We start from the raw sequence: 14059 nt of genomic DNA, 5'->3' as shown, positions 1-14059 counted from the left end.
GAAACACAGATGTACCCCTTTACTTGTTCAGAAAAGATTCAGTCATGTGGATATCAGGCGGATGATGTGGCAAGCCTATACCATATGCAGAGAGGCAATATTACCTGGTTTCTGTAAACTGCTTGTGCCAAAATATTGATGGAACTCGAGGATACTTCTATGATGTAGTCTATGAACCAAAACACGATGATATTTTCTATGAGGTATCAAATCAAAATTTTAGCGGGTAAGTCTAGAGCAACATTGTAAATACAAGATTAAATGTTGGAGAAAAAAAATGCATATTAGTTCAACTAGTCATGATAAATAAATTACAAAGCTAATAAAGATGAAATATGCCAAAAATGAAACCTCAAATCTGGGTTGATTTGGGTTCGTTACAGCCTGAATAGCAGTGATATCAGACTAAGAAACTTCTATTTTGCTCTTTGGTAGCCCATCAAGAAACTCCCACACCAGCTTCGTCTTGCCATTATAGAATTTGGCAGTCAAGTCACCTTTGCGGTTAGACTACCTCTAACAAGAACAGATGAATTTTTGTATTCCAAAATCTAAAGCTAATTAAAGTAGCAACACCAATTCTTAAGCTCTATTGAAAAACTCTACGTCGTCTCTACCTTCACCCACCAAGCTCAACAATTTCATTCTAGTCACTTCACAAATTAGGCTTAATTTTTAAACCATCTAAAGAAATGTGGGATTTCCACCTAATCTTGCTAATATTTGAATTGGGGAAGAACTTAAATACAAACCCTAACTTCAAATCTGAATCTGAAAATGGATGAACAAGAGATGTGGAAGGTTACTTACATAGAGGATAGCCATGAATATCATAGAGATTCTGGATTCCGGCGGCGGTGGAATCAGCCGTACAACCGATGTACAGAGAGATGAAATGTATGTCTGGGCGTGCAGAGAGAGAGAGATGTTGAGACAGAGAGGGAGACAAGGAGGGGACGCCACGTTCGGCAGAGGGAGATGGTCGCCGGAGGAGCGGCGTGACAGCGGAGGGTTGTATGTGTGCGTGTGTCACGGTGTGTGTATGTGTGAGTTAAAAGTGAGAAGGTTTAGGAGTCAGTCATGCGAAAGTTGCAGAGGAAAGTTAGTTCCTCCCTTTTCCCATTTCTATTTGCTTTATTTCCTTTTCCTCTTTTTTAAATTACTTTAATTACTAAAATCCAACGTGTACATGTCAAGTTTCGATTCTAATAGAAGTGCCAGCATATGAGGTTCCATATGGCATTTATTTTGAGGTGTAGTTAAAGGATATAATAAATGTATAGTGAAAAGCTAGTGTATTGATTGTATATCTATACTGACATTTTTTATAAAGTGTGGTGAAAAAAGTGTAGTGAGAAGCTATTTTTCTAGTAGTGTGAACCGCCTTTTCACGGTTCAAGAAATCCCCGACCCTGAACCGGCCCGCCTGAACCGCAAAACTGCCTGCCGGTTCAAACCGCCCGTTCCGATTCCGGTTCATGAACCGGCGGTTAACCGCTGGACCGATTCGGTTTGTACATATCTAGACATACCACCTCATATTGTCGCCATGATGTATGCCTTTTGTCGCTACAATGCCTTGCGAAAAACTGATTATTAATATTCAAAATCTATGATTCATATCAATCCCTGACATTCTCCTACAATTTGATTCCTAACCTTTTTTTTGCCAAGTGATGAATTGTTATTTTTGTCTATGGCAAAAGTTTCAGTCTAGGATGAAAAATCGACTAATTAAGCACTAATACAAATAAAGTAGTGCCAAACAATAATTTAGAGTATTCTATCCATTGAAGTCACCACGAGGAAAGAAAAAGTAAGAAGAGATTACGTCTTCTTTCCTTATATTTTATTTTATGTAAAATTTCTATATTTATTTTACTTTTAGTTTATTACTAGTTTGAAGAACATACGTCTTGAATGAAAGCTTCCAAGCAGCACATTTAATAACAAGAGACAGAAGAAAATCTATTGGGCAATCTGAATAATACATTTTCTTTTTACTATAGTTATTTTTAAATTCTCAAATTAAAAAAATCGACCCATACCCTATAATTAAGTAATTTAATTTTAATTATTTTAATTATACTACTCCCTCCGTCTCCAAAGAATATGCACTTTGGGTTCGGCACATATTTTAATGTAAACTTGATAAAGTAAAAGAGAGGTAGAGAAAAAAAATAATTAAAGTATTGTAATTAGTGGAGAATTGGGCTCACCTAATATTAGAGAGAAAACACTTTCCAAAATTAGAAAGTGCATATTCTTGTGGGACAGACAAAAAAAAAAATAGTGCATATTCTTGTGGGGCAGAGGGAGTATTACTCAATTCTAATAAAATAACTTAATTGTAATTGTATCAAAATTTAATCGAAATGTTAAACTATTCAATTATATCAAAAATTAATAATCCCTCCGTCTCAAGATAAACGAAACATTTCTTTTGGGCACATGATTTAAGGAATTGATATTTAAAGAGTTAAATATGAGAGAGAGAAAAGTAGAGAAATAAAAAGAGAATAAAGTAGGTAGAGAATAAAGTAAGAGAGATGATTCTTTGCTAAAAAGAGAATGACACACTTATAGTGGGACGTCCCAAAAAGAAATATGACTCGCTTATCTAGGGACGGAGGGAGTATATCGATTAATTCGACTGAACTGGTTTAGCTAACTAGTATTTTATTACTACATCTGTCCCATAAAAATATGGGCAATGAGTATGACACGAGAATTAAAACAAAATTGGTAAAGTACGAGAGATGAGGAGAATGATATGGTAAAGTAAGAGAGAGGAGGAGAATGATAGTTAAAGTAGTATTAGTGGATAGTGAGACCTACATTATTAAATTGATATAACTTTCCAAAAATGGAATGCACATATTTTTGTGGGACGGAAGAAAATAGAAAATGCACATATTTTTATGGTACGGAGGGAGTATGATACATTCAACCATTTGATAATAGCTCATATTAGTATGTATATTTCTTGAATTATATTATATTATATACAAAAATATAATAAAATATTATAAAACACATAAATAAAATCTGACTAGGAGTGGGAAAAATATCGAAATACTGCACTTACTGTACTGGAAAAATATAAAAAATACCAATTTTTTTATATACAACAATTTTTTGTACGATGACAGTATCAATTTCATATACCGCGGTAACGGTTTTGCTTTCTCTCTCAAAACTGCGTGTGTATATACTGGGTTAGTGAGTAAGAGTGTGTGCGGGAACCACCAGTTTCTGGTTTGGTAACTTGATCGTGTGTGAGTGGTTTTTTGTGTTCTTCGGTGAAGCTGGAAGAGTGAGAGTTTGACTGTGGTTGAGACAGTTTTGCATGTCTTCAACATGGTGGTTGTTGGATCTAGGGCTTCCTGGATACAGTGGAAGTAGATTGGTTATCTGCTAGCTTTTCTTCTTAAAGGAAAATCGAACGGTGAACTGAGGAATTGAGGGTCGGATTTAATAGGTCTGTGTAGTTGTACTTGGTGCAACTTGAGCCTCTTTGATATATTCATTATTCCATTGTTTCTTTTATATTCTTGTTTGATTTCCTTTGTGTATCATCTTGTGAACGCTACTAACTAGCGTATTGTGTGTTTTAGAAGTGTTACCTTGTGATAATAACCGTTTAGATCTGAACGCTTAGTTAGATCTGTGTTTGCCAGGACATCTTTGTATCCTCAGTTGTTATTGTAACATACTTACTTTATTGTCGCGGTCGATAGAAACCTTACACATTAATAAACTCTACAATCCACTTTAATCCATGTCAAGAAGCAGTAAATTTATTACATCTTGTTTGTTTATGCATTTATCAGATATTTTTCATACCGTTTTAATGTATAAGTAACAAATAAGTCTATTTCTTCTTCTTAGTAGTCTGGTTGTAAGCGGCTTTTATAGTAGGTAATTACACATTAAGTTTTTTGCAGAAGAGAAATCATATTTCACAACCTAGATAAGCTTTGACTACCTATCACGAAAGGTCATAGTGCCCATCAACATGTTTCCTTACCTTTAGGAAATAAACTACACTGGTGTGGCATAACACTGAACGGATCTAACAGTGCGATAAGTCTTTTCATGTTATTTACTGAAAAAGGTCTTGTTGAATATTGTTTCTTAATCAATGTATTTTTAACATTGACCATACGATACTGATTATGCAATACTTCGACTTATCAAAACGTGCAGGTTTTTCGTGCACTACCCAATTTATTTTGATAATATCCTCAAGAGGTGTTCGAAATAAAGTTTTATTATTAAGAAACTTGTCTGGTTTTGAAGAGAGGAGTTTTTCACGTGTGTCGTGTGCACGTGTCCCTTACTTCAACAAGATTTATAGTTTCCCACTTTTGCAACAAATATTACTAAGTATAAGCGGCAAGAGCGGGGTCGAACCACAGAGACCATGGACCTACTCGAGATTGTTTCTACGACACGGGGTTGGTGTTAGCCACCACGCCTTAAGAACTTGATCATGGACCTAAATACTAAAGTGAGAAACTTAAACTTTAAGCATGAAAACTGATTTTGAGAGGTGAAGCTAATCTAACTAAGGGAGCATGGAAGAGGGTTTTGAAAGCTTCAAGAGAAAATAAGGAGATGGAGACAGAGACTTGGCATGGAAATTTCTAAATTAAGGGCAACTTGAAACAAACATTTGCTTGAAATCATTTCAGAAATAAGAGTAGTGAATTTGTAGCTTAAAACATAATCGAGATTCAAAAGTTGCAGGGAGAAAATAAGCAAACTTCGAACACAATTTACTTCTAAACTAGAACAAAACAAGAACATCTACTCCATGAATCTGGAGCAAATCCTACGCAACAACTAGATCTCAACATCTAAGCTACTGGAAATCATGTAAGCAACATGGATCTAAACATCTAAACCACCAATTGCGAAAAGCATCCAAGAAATATGAGTAAATAACATCATCAACATGAAAATAAACCAAAGCTTCATAAAACTGAAAATAATTGAGATCCAACGCCGGAGTCGTCAATTCCTCTGCCGAACCCATTAAATCTAACTAGAAAGCGAGGTGTGAAGAACCTTCTATGATGGAGGCGTCAATTCCACCGTTGAAACGACCAACACACTGTAAATCTACACTAAAGTCTTGAAAACATGAAATTAAACGTAATCCTGACGTCGGAGTTGTCAATCCCTTTGTCGAAACCACGAAACTAAACTAAGAAAGCAGCAAACTAAACTAAACTAAACTAAACTAAGCTAAGAAAGTGGTGGCGTTAAGCGCCGATGAAAGCTTCATACCTAAACTACGATAGCGTTAAGCGCTGCCTCTTCATTGTGGAAAGCTTCTATTTATAGAGCAGCTTCAATTTCAACCCTAAGGCAACTTCTCATCCGATTTGACCATTTTACCCTTGCTGTAATTTAGGATCTTCATGTCTTCTTGTGGTGAGCTCCTCTTGATCCACTCAGTCATCTCATGTCTTCATAGTGTCACTTCAACACTTTTGAGCTCCTGCACACTTAAATTCACCATTTTTTCGCACATTATCAACCTGGTTAGTGTAATAAACCCCTACAAAACCATGCTTGTAACGAGCCCTATCAGGTTTTAATTTATTCCACGATAATATATATAGGTTTCGAACTATACCACTATTGCAAAAAATATACTCCCTCTGTCCCATTAGAAATGAAAAGTTTTCATTTTTAGTTTATCCCATTAAAAATAAAACGTTTCTTAAAATGGATACAATATCATCTCTACTTTTTCCTCTCTCTTATTTTACTCTGTCTACATTAATTCACAAAATGACACTTTATAAAATCCCGTGCCAAAATTCAAACGTTTCATAGTTATTGGGAATGAAGGAGTATTAATTAATTAAAATCAAATTGCAAATTTAAACTAATTAATGGATATTTACATATTAAGTGCGAGAATAATAAATTAAAGAGAAAAACACTGATTACTAGTAATTTTAGATTGGACGGGAAGTCAATATTATTCTACTGTAATAGCTAATTATAATATTCGGATTGAACTTGAATTACATTGAGACTCAATTTAATTAGTAAAAGTTCACCAAACTTGATTCATGTCCAACCTCCATGAATCCATGTATTGGCACATCATAACTTTATATATGCAACGACCCGCTAAGCCGATATTATTATAAACTATATTATTAGCTTGATTATCTATATAAGTGACTTTCATGAGATTAAATCCGAGCTACGATAGATTGTCGTTGTTTGTTTTGACGTTAGACAAGTGAATAGAACACGTAAATATATTACATCTATATGAATATAATAAATTTAAATAAATAAATAAATAAATGAGATCCCAAAATTAAAATTTTAATATCCGATACATCCAACAAAATTTAATACATCCTACGTTTTAAGCAAATCGGGTACTTCAGCGCGGGCAGCCACGAGCTTGAACCGGGTTCTTTCCTACACCAATTTAAAAGAATAAGTGAACAAATACTTAAATAATTAATTTAATAAAAAAATAAAATACTGTGTTTAATTAAAACAGATAAAGTCATATCCCCTTCTGACAAAGGAGAATAATTTGAGATAGGAATGTCAGGTAACTTGCTACACGTCACTTTCACCGCCATCTTTTGTGTATATGTATATAAATATACAATCATTTTCATCCACCTACTTTAGATAAACAAAACTCCCACAATATTCTCCCAACGGAAGTAGGAGGAAGCAATCCACCAAGACCTTTGTCATAGTATCATAAAAGAGACAAATTCAGCAATTCCTTTTCATAATCACACAAACACCTCATTTTTTTTTCACCTATTACAACATATTGCATATAGGCAATTTAGCACCTCTAGAACATAATTGTTATAGCATCTCACGAACATAAAAATGGCTATTTCTCAAAGGATAACAGGAACTTAGCTTGAAATGACATAGGAGTCTGCCGGTGAGGTTTCCGTCAGTAAGCTCGGCACTCCGTCGCCGACGGTGACAGCCACGCTCCAAAATCCGTCACTGATTTTCATTCTTTACAACCTGCAAGTTTGAAATATAACAAAACTTTGACATAAAAAATGAAATCTTTGTGAATAAAACAAAAAGAGAGAAACTAGATGAACAAGCAATTATTTTGGTCACCATACATGTCTGAAATTGGCGGCGGCAGCCGATCTGGAAGGGGGTCGACATCGGCGGTGCATGCCGACAGAGACGGCTGGAAACGGAGTGGAGAGAGGGAGAAAGCCGAGAGAGAAGAAGAGAGGGAGAGATGAGAGATAGGAGAGGAGAGGGGGGAGCCGAGGGAGAGAAAGAGGGGGTGAGGAAAGAGGCGACGGAGGGAAAACGCAGGCGGTGGAGCGACGACGACGGCGACGCCGGAGGGATGGCTGGTCAACGACAGCGAGGTGTGAAGCTGGGTTAGGAGGCGGAAATTCGGATTTGGGGGAGGAATTTCCCTATTTTGTGCAATTTGGGGAAGAAGAGTGAATAGTAATTGAGAGAGAGAGAAACCGATAAGTGGGGTGGAGTATATGGGTTAATTAACCTTAGAATTGGGGCTGCTCTTTTCCTAATTATTTGTTGGGCCACTAATTTAATTAGAGTTGGGTAAATTTCTATTTTTTTTGCCCCAAAGACTATGGGCTAGTATGTGGATTTTACAGTCAGGCTAGAATAATTAATTATTGGGTCAAGATTTATCATAGAGCAAGAAGAGCCGTTGGACCGGATGGAATTAATTTCTAAGGGATGTTGGACTGAAGAATAAAATGGTTAAGAAAGATAAAATAATTAGTTGCGATCCGAATTGTTATAGTTTTGCGTAAAATTTGTAGCTATATGGAATATCACTTTAGTCGGAGCTTGGAATAGCGGAATGAGTACTAAATGATAATATATGCTTTTTAGAATTTTTCTTAAGGATAAGTGAAAAATAAAAGACATTAATTAGGAGGCATGCATTCCTATTAAAGTTTAAGAATTTCTTGAAGTCTAATTAATATATTATATTATACTTTTTTTTCCAAAAGGTTATCTTTGCATGTTAAAGTTGGAGAGAGAATTTCAAGTTAAGAAAATTAGACGAACAAGGTGAGCTTTCCTATACTAAAAATACAAATCGTATTTTATGAAAACACGAACACATGTTCGTGATTTATAAAGATGTTGTCTTGCCATAAATGTTTTGTGTATGATGCCTATCTGTTTGGCTAAGACCAAGTGAATTATGAATGATGATATATGTGAATCGATTCGATTTTGAGTCCTGGTAGGGTGGTGTCCCTACTTGGAACCTCTGACCGTGAACGGCAGAGAAGGTGACCGTGGAAGGTGGCCACCTTCCCGGCACATGGAACCTCTGACATGTTGGGCAGAGAAGGTGACCGTGCGAGAACACCATCTCGACGGCACAATGTGATCAGATATGGCTAAGTACAGGAAAAGGGACTGTAGTCCAATGTGAATATTTTAGTAAGCTCGGGCCTTTTCAATAAAACCCCGAGTGTTACTGTGATGATGGCTTGACAATATTTTCAAATGTATATTTGTATTTTTTCGGCAATGTGTTCACTGAGTACTTTTGTACTCAGCCCTGCATATATTTCTAAATGTGCAGGTTGAGCAGCGAAGTGGTGGAGGAAGTGCTATTGAGACAAGACATTTAATTCAGTCAGATTTTGACTCTCGGAGGTTCATGTCTTCATACATGGAACAACGTTCATTTGCTTCCGTTGTGCATCTGAAAAGACTCGAGTCTATTTTGTTCAAAACTCTGATATTTTGAAATTTTTACAAACAATTACTCGAGTTTTCATGATCGAGTATTTTTCTTCTATGTATCAGCACTTAATTAGTCCTGTCTCGCAACCAATGTTTGATTTTATTTTCCCTTATTTCTTTCCTCGCTTCTTATATCCCCACCCCTAGTCACGGTTCCCCGACTATGCTATCCTTAGCTAGTGCGGTCGTGACAATATAAAGGAAGCTAGACATGAAACAAAGCAAATTAAAATTGGTAATAAAATTTTCGTCCCTCTTCCTTTTGAGCAGGATGATTTTTAGATCCTCTTTAGAGATGAAGTTCTATCTCGTTTCCAGTCTAGTTCATTTCTGTTTGATAAGTTTTGCCCACACTAAAATCAAACTTTGAGTTTTGGACACAATAAGATTTGTGGTTAATACGAGAATATCACATGGAGAAGTCGCACACAATCTTTGATTCTCTGCATAATTAGTTTGGAAATTTCTTAACCGTAAAATTCATGATTTATGACTTATATTGTTTATGCATGAATTATTTGCATTATAGAGAGTTCTTTCTAGAGAGAGAAAATCTCTATCGTCACGAGACCTCTAAGTGAAATTCAATTTTATTACTTTAGATTGTAGGTGTGAGGGAAAATGGGGTTTGGATCCCCTATTGTGGCTCCAAGCACAACACGGGCTGTTGTTCCTCCCAGCACTTATTCAAAATAAAAAGAATTTAAAATTTTATATGATATTTTAATATTATAATTTATTATTAAAATAAATGATGTGTGTAACAGAAGCCCCTGCTGTGCTTGGAGCCACAACATGAGATCCAAACCCGAGAAAATGAGGTGTTCGACTCGCAACCGTTTCAATGTATATGAGTATTGATGCTCTTATACGTCATTTTCTTATGATTACCGACCAAAAGAAAAACAATTTTGCAATTAATCTGGATATTAGAAAAATGATATTTAAGGAAGTTTTATGTATAGAGTTTCATACTCCTTCCGTCCCACTGTAAGACTGACAAACTCATAGTTTAAAATGTTTAGGTGGGTGACTAACACAAGTTGTTGAGTAATTTGAGGTACAAAGTTAAGGTTTCATCCAATTATTTGCTATTTTTATAGCTAACGAGTATGTTGAAGCCTTGATACAAAAACAGGTCTAAAACGAGCTTAAATGGAGTTGAACGAGACAATACAGAGGTTTAGCCCGCCCGGGCGTTCTGGCTGGAATTGTACATCAAGATACAGAGAGTTCGCCCTGTCGGGCATTTTCCATCCGAAGAACGTCCACCCGGGCGTTTTGAAGTGAATTACGGGTTACAGACAAAACGCCTGGTAGGGCGTTTTGACACATGCAAATCGCCCGATCAGGCATTTTTGACACCTTCCTTATTTTGCCCATTTTTCACTCCAAGTATAAAAGGGACGTCACACATTCGAGCCCTAACTCCCACACCCACAATTTCGAGCTGAAACAAGAGAATGAAGAGGATTTGAAGGCCAAGGAGCTTCTCCTCTCAAGAGATCGAAGGAGAAGATTCCCTGCCATCAATCTCACCTATAGGGAGTTCTAGTTTATCTTTCTACTATGTTTTCTTTCATTTCCTTTGTATTTCGTTTTATTTGACTTTGATCATGTTTAGTTAAGTTTCTAGTAAGGATTTGGAGAAGTTTGAGATTGTATGGATTGATCTTTGGTTTAATGCTTTTCTATCTCATATTGTTGGTTTTGTTGATTGTTGAGCTTTTATTATCTAATTGCTTAGCTACCAATTAGATACATTTCTTACTTAATTGTTGTCGTTGAGAAATGCGTGATTAGGATGGATGTGCAATCAACAACTCCGTAATTGAGAGATGCATGTGCTAGAGAGAGGGCTTGAGTCCGTGGAATTAGTGAGTCGTTCTCGAAGTGTTGGGAGGGGACTCCAACATTAGAGGTCGATCAATGCGTTAGATGCACTCGAGAGAGGGTCTAACCAACCATCCCGACTTTCTTAACCACAATTGAGGCCCAATAGAATTGCATGACACGTAGATGACATCCTTGATCCATTCTAACGGATCCATTCCCCTATCAATTCCCAATTTTTGTGAAAAGCATATTTTACTTGCTTTACTTAGTTAATTTTTCTCTATTTGCTTACTTGTTATTTGTTCTTAGTTAAGAAAAACCAAAAACACCATCATCTTTAGTCTAGATAGTGTTCAAATGTGCATCATAGTACTCAAACCGGCTTTTAGTCTTTGTGGTTCGATAATTTAGCTTGACATGTGCTACAAAACCCCGTACACTTGCGGGTGTCATTTTGATTGCAAAATTAGCATGAGTCAAGTTTTTGGCACCTTTGCCGGGGACTAAATTTGCTTTTGTGTTTGATATTGTGATAAGATGAAGAATACTACTAGTTTAGACATTTTACTTGCTTTATTTAGTTTAATTTTCTTGTTTAGTTCTAACCTGTGGTTTGTTCTTCTCTTATCTTTTGTAGGTGTGTTTGCTTACGCGCTCAAGGTGTCTACCTCTTGAGCCGATTGATCTAGAAATAGAAGCCACCAATAGAAGGAGAGTTGGACAAACGAGGAGAACAAGAGCTCAAAATACTCTTCAATCACAAATTGAGGTTCTTCCCGGGTATAAAAAATAGTGCTTAGAGCCGATAATTGTGGGGTGGAATTGCATACCGCCGGGGAGAAAAATGGATGGAAGGTCCTCCCAAAATCCACTCTCTTTTTCAAATTTATCCTAGCTTTGAGTTTGGGGGAGTGTCTCGAGTGGATTTCTTTTCTCCTCTTGAGTGATTTAATTGATGATACCCCGACATGTGCCATCTATTATTTTGGATTTACTTGATGATATTTGGGCATGTAACCTTAACTTCTTATGATTTTCTTTGGTTTTGGATTGTTGGATTTTGGGAAATGTTTTCATTGTTCCAGTTGTGTTTGTTTTGTTTTTATGTTTATGTTTATGTTTTTAGGAATGTTTTTCTTTTTATTTTGTGTGTTGAATAATCTCCCTTGGGTAGGATGAAAGGAGTTTTGAAAAGAATGAAATTTGAACGGGTGTGAGACATGTTGGAGGAGTTGCCACTGATGATTTTGTTCAAAAAATTTCGAAAACCTTGTTGATATGGCTAAGTAACGTCTAATTTTTCATTTCAAATTGCTTAAAGTGAATTGCATGTTGCATTGTCTTTTGCAAAAAAACTACCTTGTGAGAATTGAGTTTATTTTGTTATGAATGTGTGTTTAATCTCAAGCATGTCATATATTTCTAGAACTTGCTCGCGATCTCCTTAAGTCTACATAGTGATTATAGAGATAGGGGAGGACGTTAGGCCATACTTGTTAGCCATATCCTACTCTTACCCGTTATAATGTTAATAATCCTTGTTAGCCCACTTTGAGCCGATAAACATTTTCTTTGACAAACCAAGGGTTGGGTTACCTATGTGCTACTTTTGGAAGATCAAAGGGAAATGAAAGTGTGAAAGGGGTATTAGCAAGTGTAAATACAAGCTTACTGAAGTAGAAAAGTAAAAAGAAAGAGAAAGAAACAATAGTGATAATACCATGCAAAGCATGGAGAAAAAGAAAAAAAAGAGGGAAGAGAAAAGAAAAGAAAAATAAAAGTGAAAAAATAATGAATAGTTGGCATTTGGTGAAAAGGGTGTCTTGAAGGTTAGAAAAGAGGCGTAGAACAAAAGTGGAATGGTGATAGATGAGAAGAGGTGGCACGAGAGAAGTTCTCTTGGTGCGGTGGTGGCTTGCGCGAGGATGCGTCTGTCCGAGAAAGGGTGGTTGATGTGGACCCGTTACACACGAACGACCCGCACTCAAGAATAAAGACCTGCAGAAATAGTTAGAAATCAAGAAAAATGACTAAGTATAGAAAATAAACCTGCAGGGTGTAGGGGGCCCCTGATTGTGCGATTGGTGGATAGGGATACTCGGCCTGGCCGAGTGATGGTTAAGTTGTTCGAGCCCAGCGTCCTATACTTGCCCCCTTCCTACACAAAGGAATGGTTCTAGTATTCCAAGATGACCGTAGTAAAGATGATTTATATGATAAACAACGGGTCGACCCGTGGTAAAAATGGATCAGATCCGGATACTCCCGACCTACACAAGCTCAGATCTGCAAGTCCGAAGCCCAAGTCTAGGCCCAACCCAATGAACCATCCCGACCCAAATCCTCATATTGAGGCCCGAACCCATGATGACGTCCGACCTGGCCCAGTTCCGCATCCAAAACCCTAACCCTAATTGAGAGCCGCCAAATTCAAAATTTGAATTTGTGACCTTTGAGCTTCACCGTTGAAAGCTTCTCCTTAAGACTCTAAGTATGTATCTCTAGCTCACATACAAATTAAACAGATGAGGATTCGCGTGCTTGACCAAGATAAAACTATCAACGGATCAAGTAGCTACTGAGGTGTGCAAATTGAGAGACTTAGGGCTTTCAAGACCTTAACCCACAATACTATAAGCTAGTAAAAGGAAGTAATGGTCGAATCCCTCACAGACAGATATGTCGAGTTGTGTTTGGGACATTTGGGAAGATTTGGCTGCTGCCACGCTTCACAGTGGGTTAAGTTTAAGACTATGAAACTCAACTGATCAAGTCACGAAAACTAATGGGTCAACTAAACTAAACTAGGACGAAGCAAAGACATATTGAACTTATCAACTGGACTGACACACTAAAAGTATTTCTGCAAAAGTAAATCGGGACCACAACATGCGCACTACAATAAAGCTGAAATAATGGAAAAGGTGACAGAGATGGTTATGCTAACGAACTACGACATTCTTCTTCTACAATCAACCAAAAGTAAATAGCTAAGCGACGACTATAGATCTAACAGAGTACCTAGCGTAAAACAGGGAAATACGACTAATCTAAACCAGATCCACGCAATTCGAATGAAAAGAAAATAGATCAAAAGTAAATTGCTCTTGCATCATGCAAACTGACATCTCAAAATCAGATCCAAACATAAACTAACTAAATAAGGACTAAACATCTAACACAGAACAGAACACTATCGTAGCGATCAACAAAAACTAAATAGAGCTAAATCTAAGCAAGCAAACTAAAACTCAGAAAACATCAGATCCAAACCATCGTGCATTAAAAACTCCATTTCATAAACAAATTCAACAATTCCAGCTCAAATCCAAAATTCTAACAACAAACTCAAAGATCGAACAATAAGAACCACTTGCATACGAATTAACTAAGATCGAAACTCAAAAACAGTTGTAGATTCAGAGATTAAATGAGAACTAAA

At 36.6% G+C, this 14059-nt stretch overlaps 1 long non-coding RNA gene across 1 annotated transcript; it reads right to left on the bottom strand.

The window, feature by feature from the left end:
• Nucleotides 1-6307: 6307 nt before the first annotated feature.
• LOC121747056 lies at nt 6308-7537 on the bottom strand. The gene is made up of 2 exons (XR_006039114.1): nt 7146-7537; nt 6308-7038 (listed from the first exon to the last, which is right to left on the bottom strand). It is a non-coding gene; the product is annotated as an uncharacterized LOC121747056 (long non-coding RNA).
• Nucleotides 7538-14059: the final 6522 nt, after the last annotated feature.

The sequence above is a fragment of the Salvia splendens genome, chromosome 9 (genome assembly GCF_004379255.2).
Source record: "Salvia splendens isolate huo1 chromosome 9, SspV2, whole genome shotgun sequence".
Classification (NCBI taxonomy): domain Eukaryota; kingdom Viridiplantae; phylum Streptophyta; class Magnoliopsida; order Lamiales; family Lamiaceae; genus Salvia; species Salvia splendens.
Note: the sequence above shows the minus strand (reverse complement) of the source record. Positions and strands in the feature narration are given on the sequence as shown.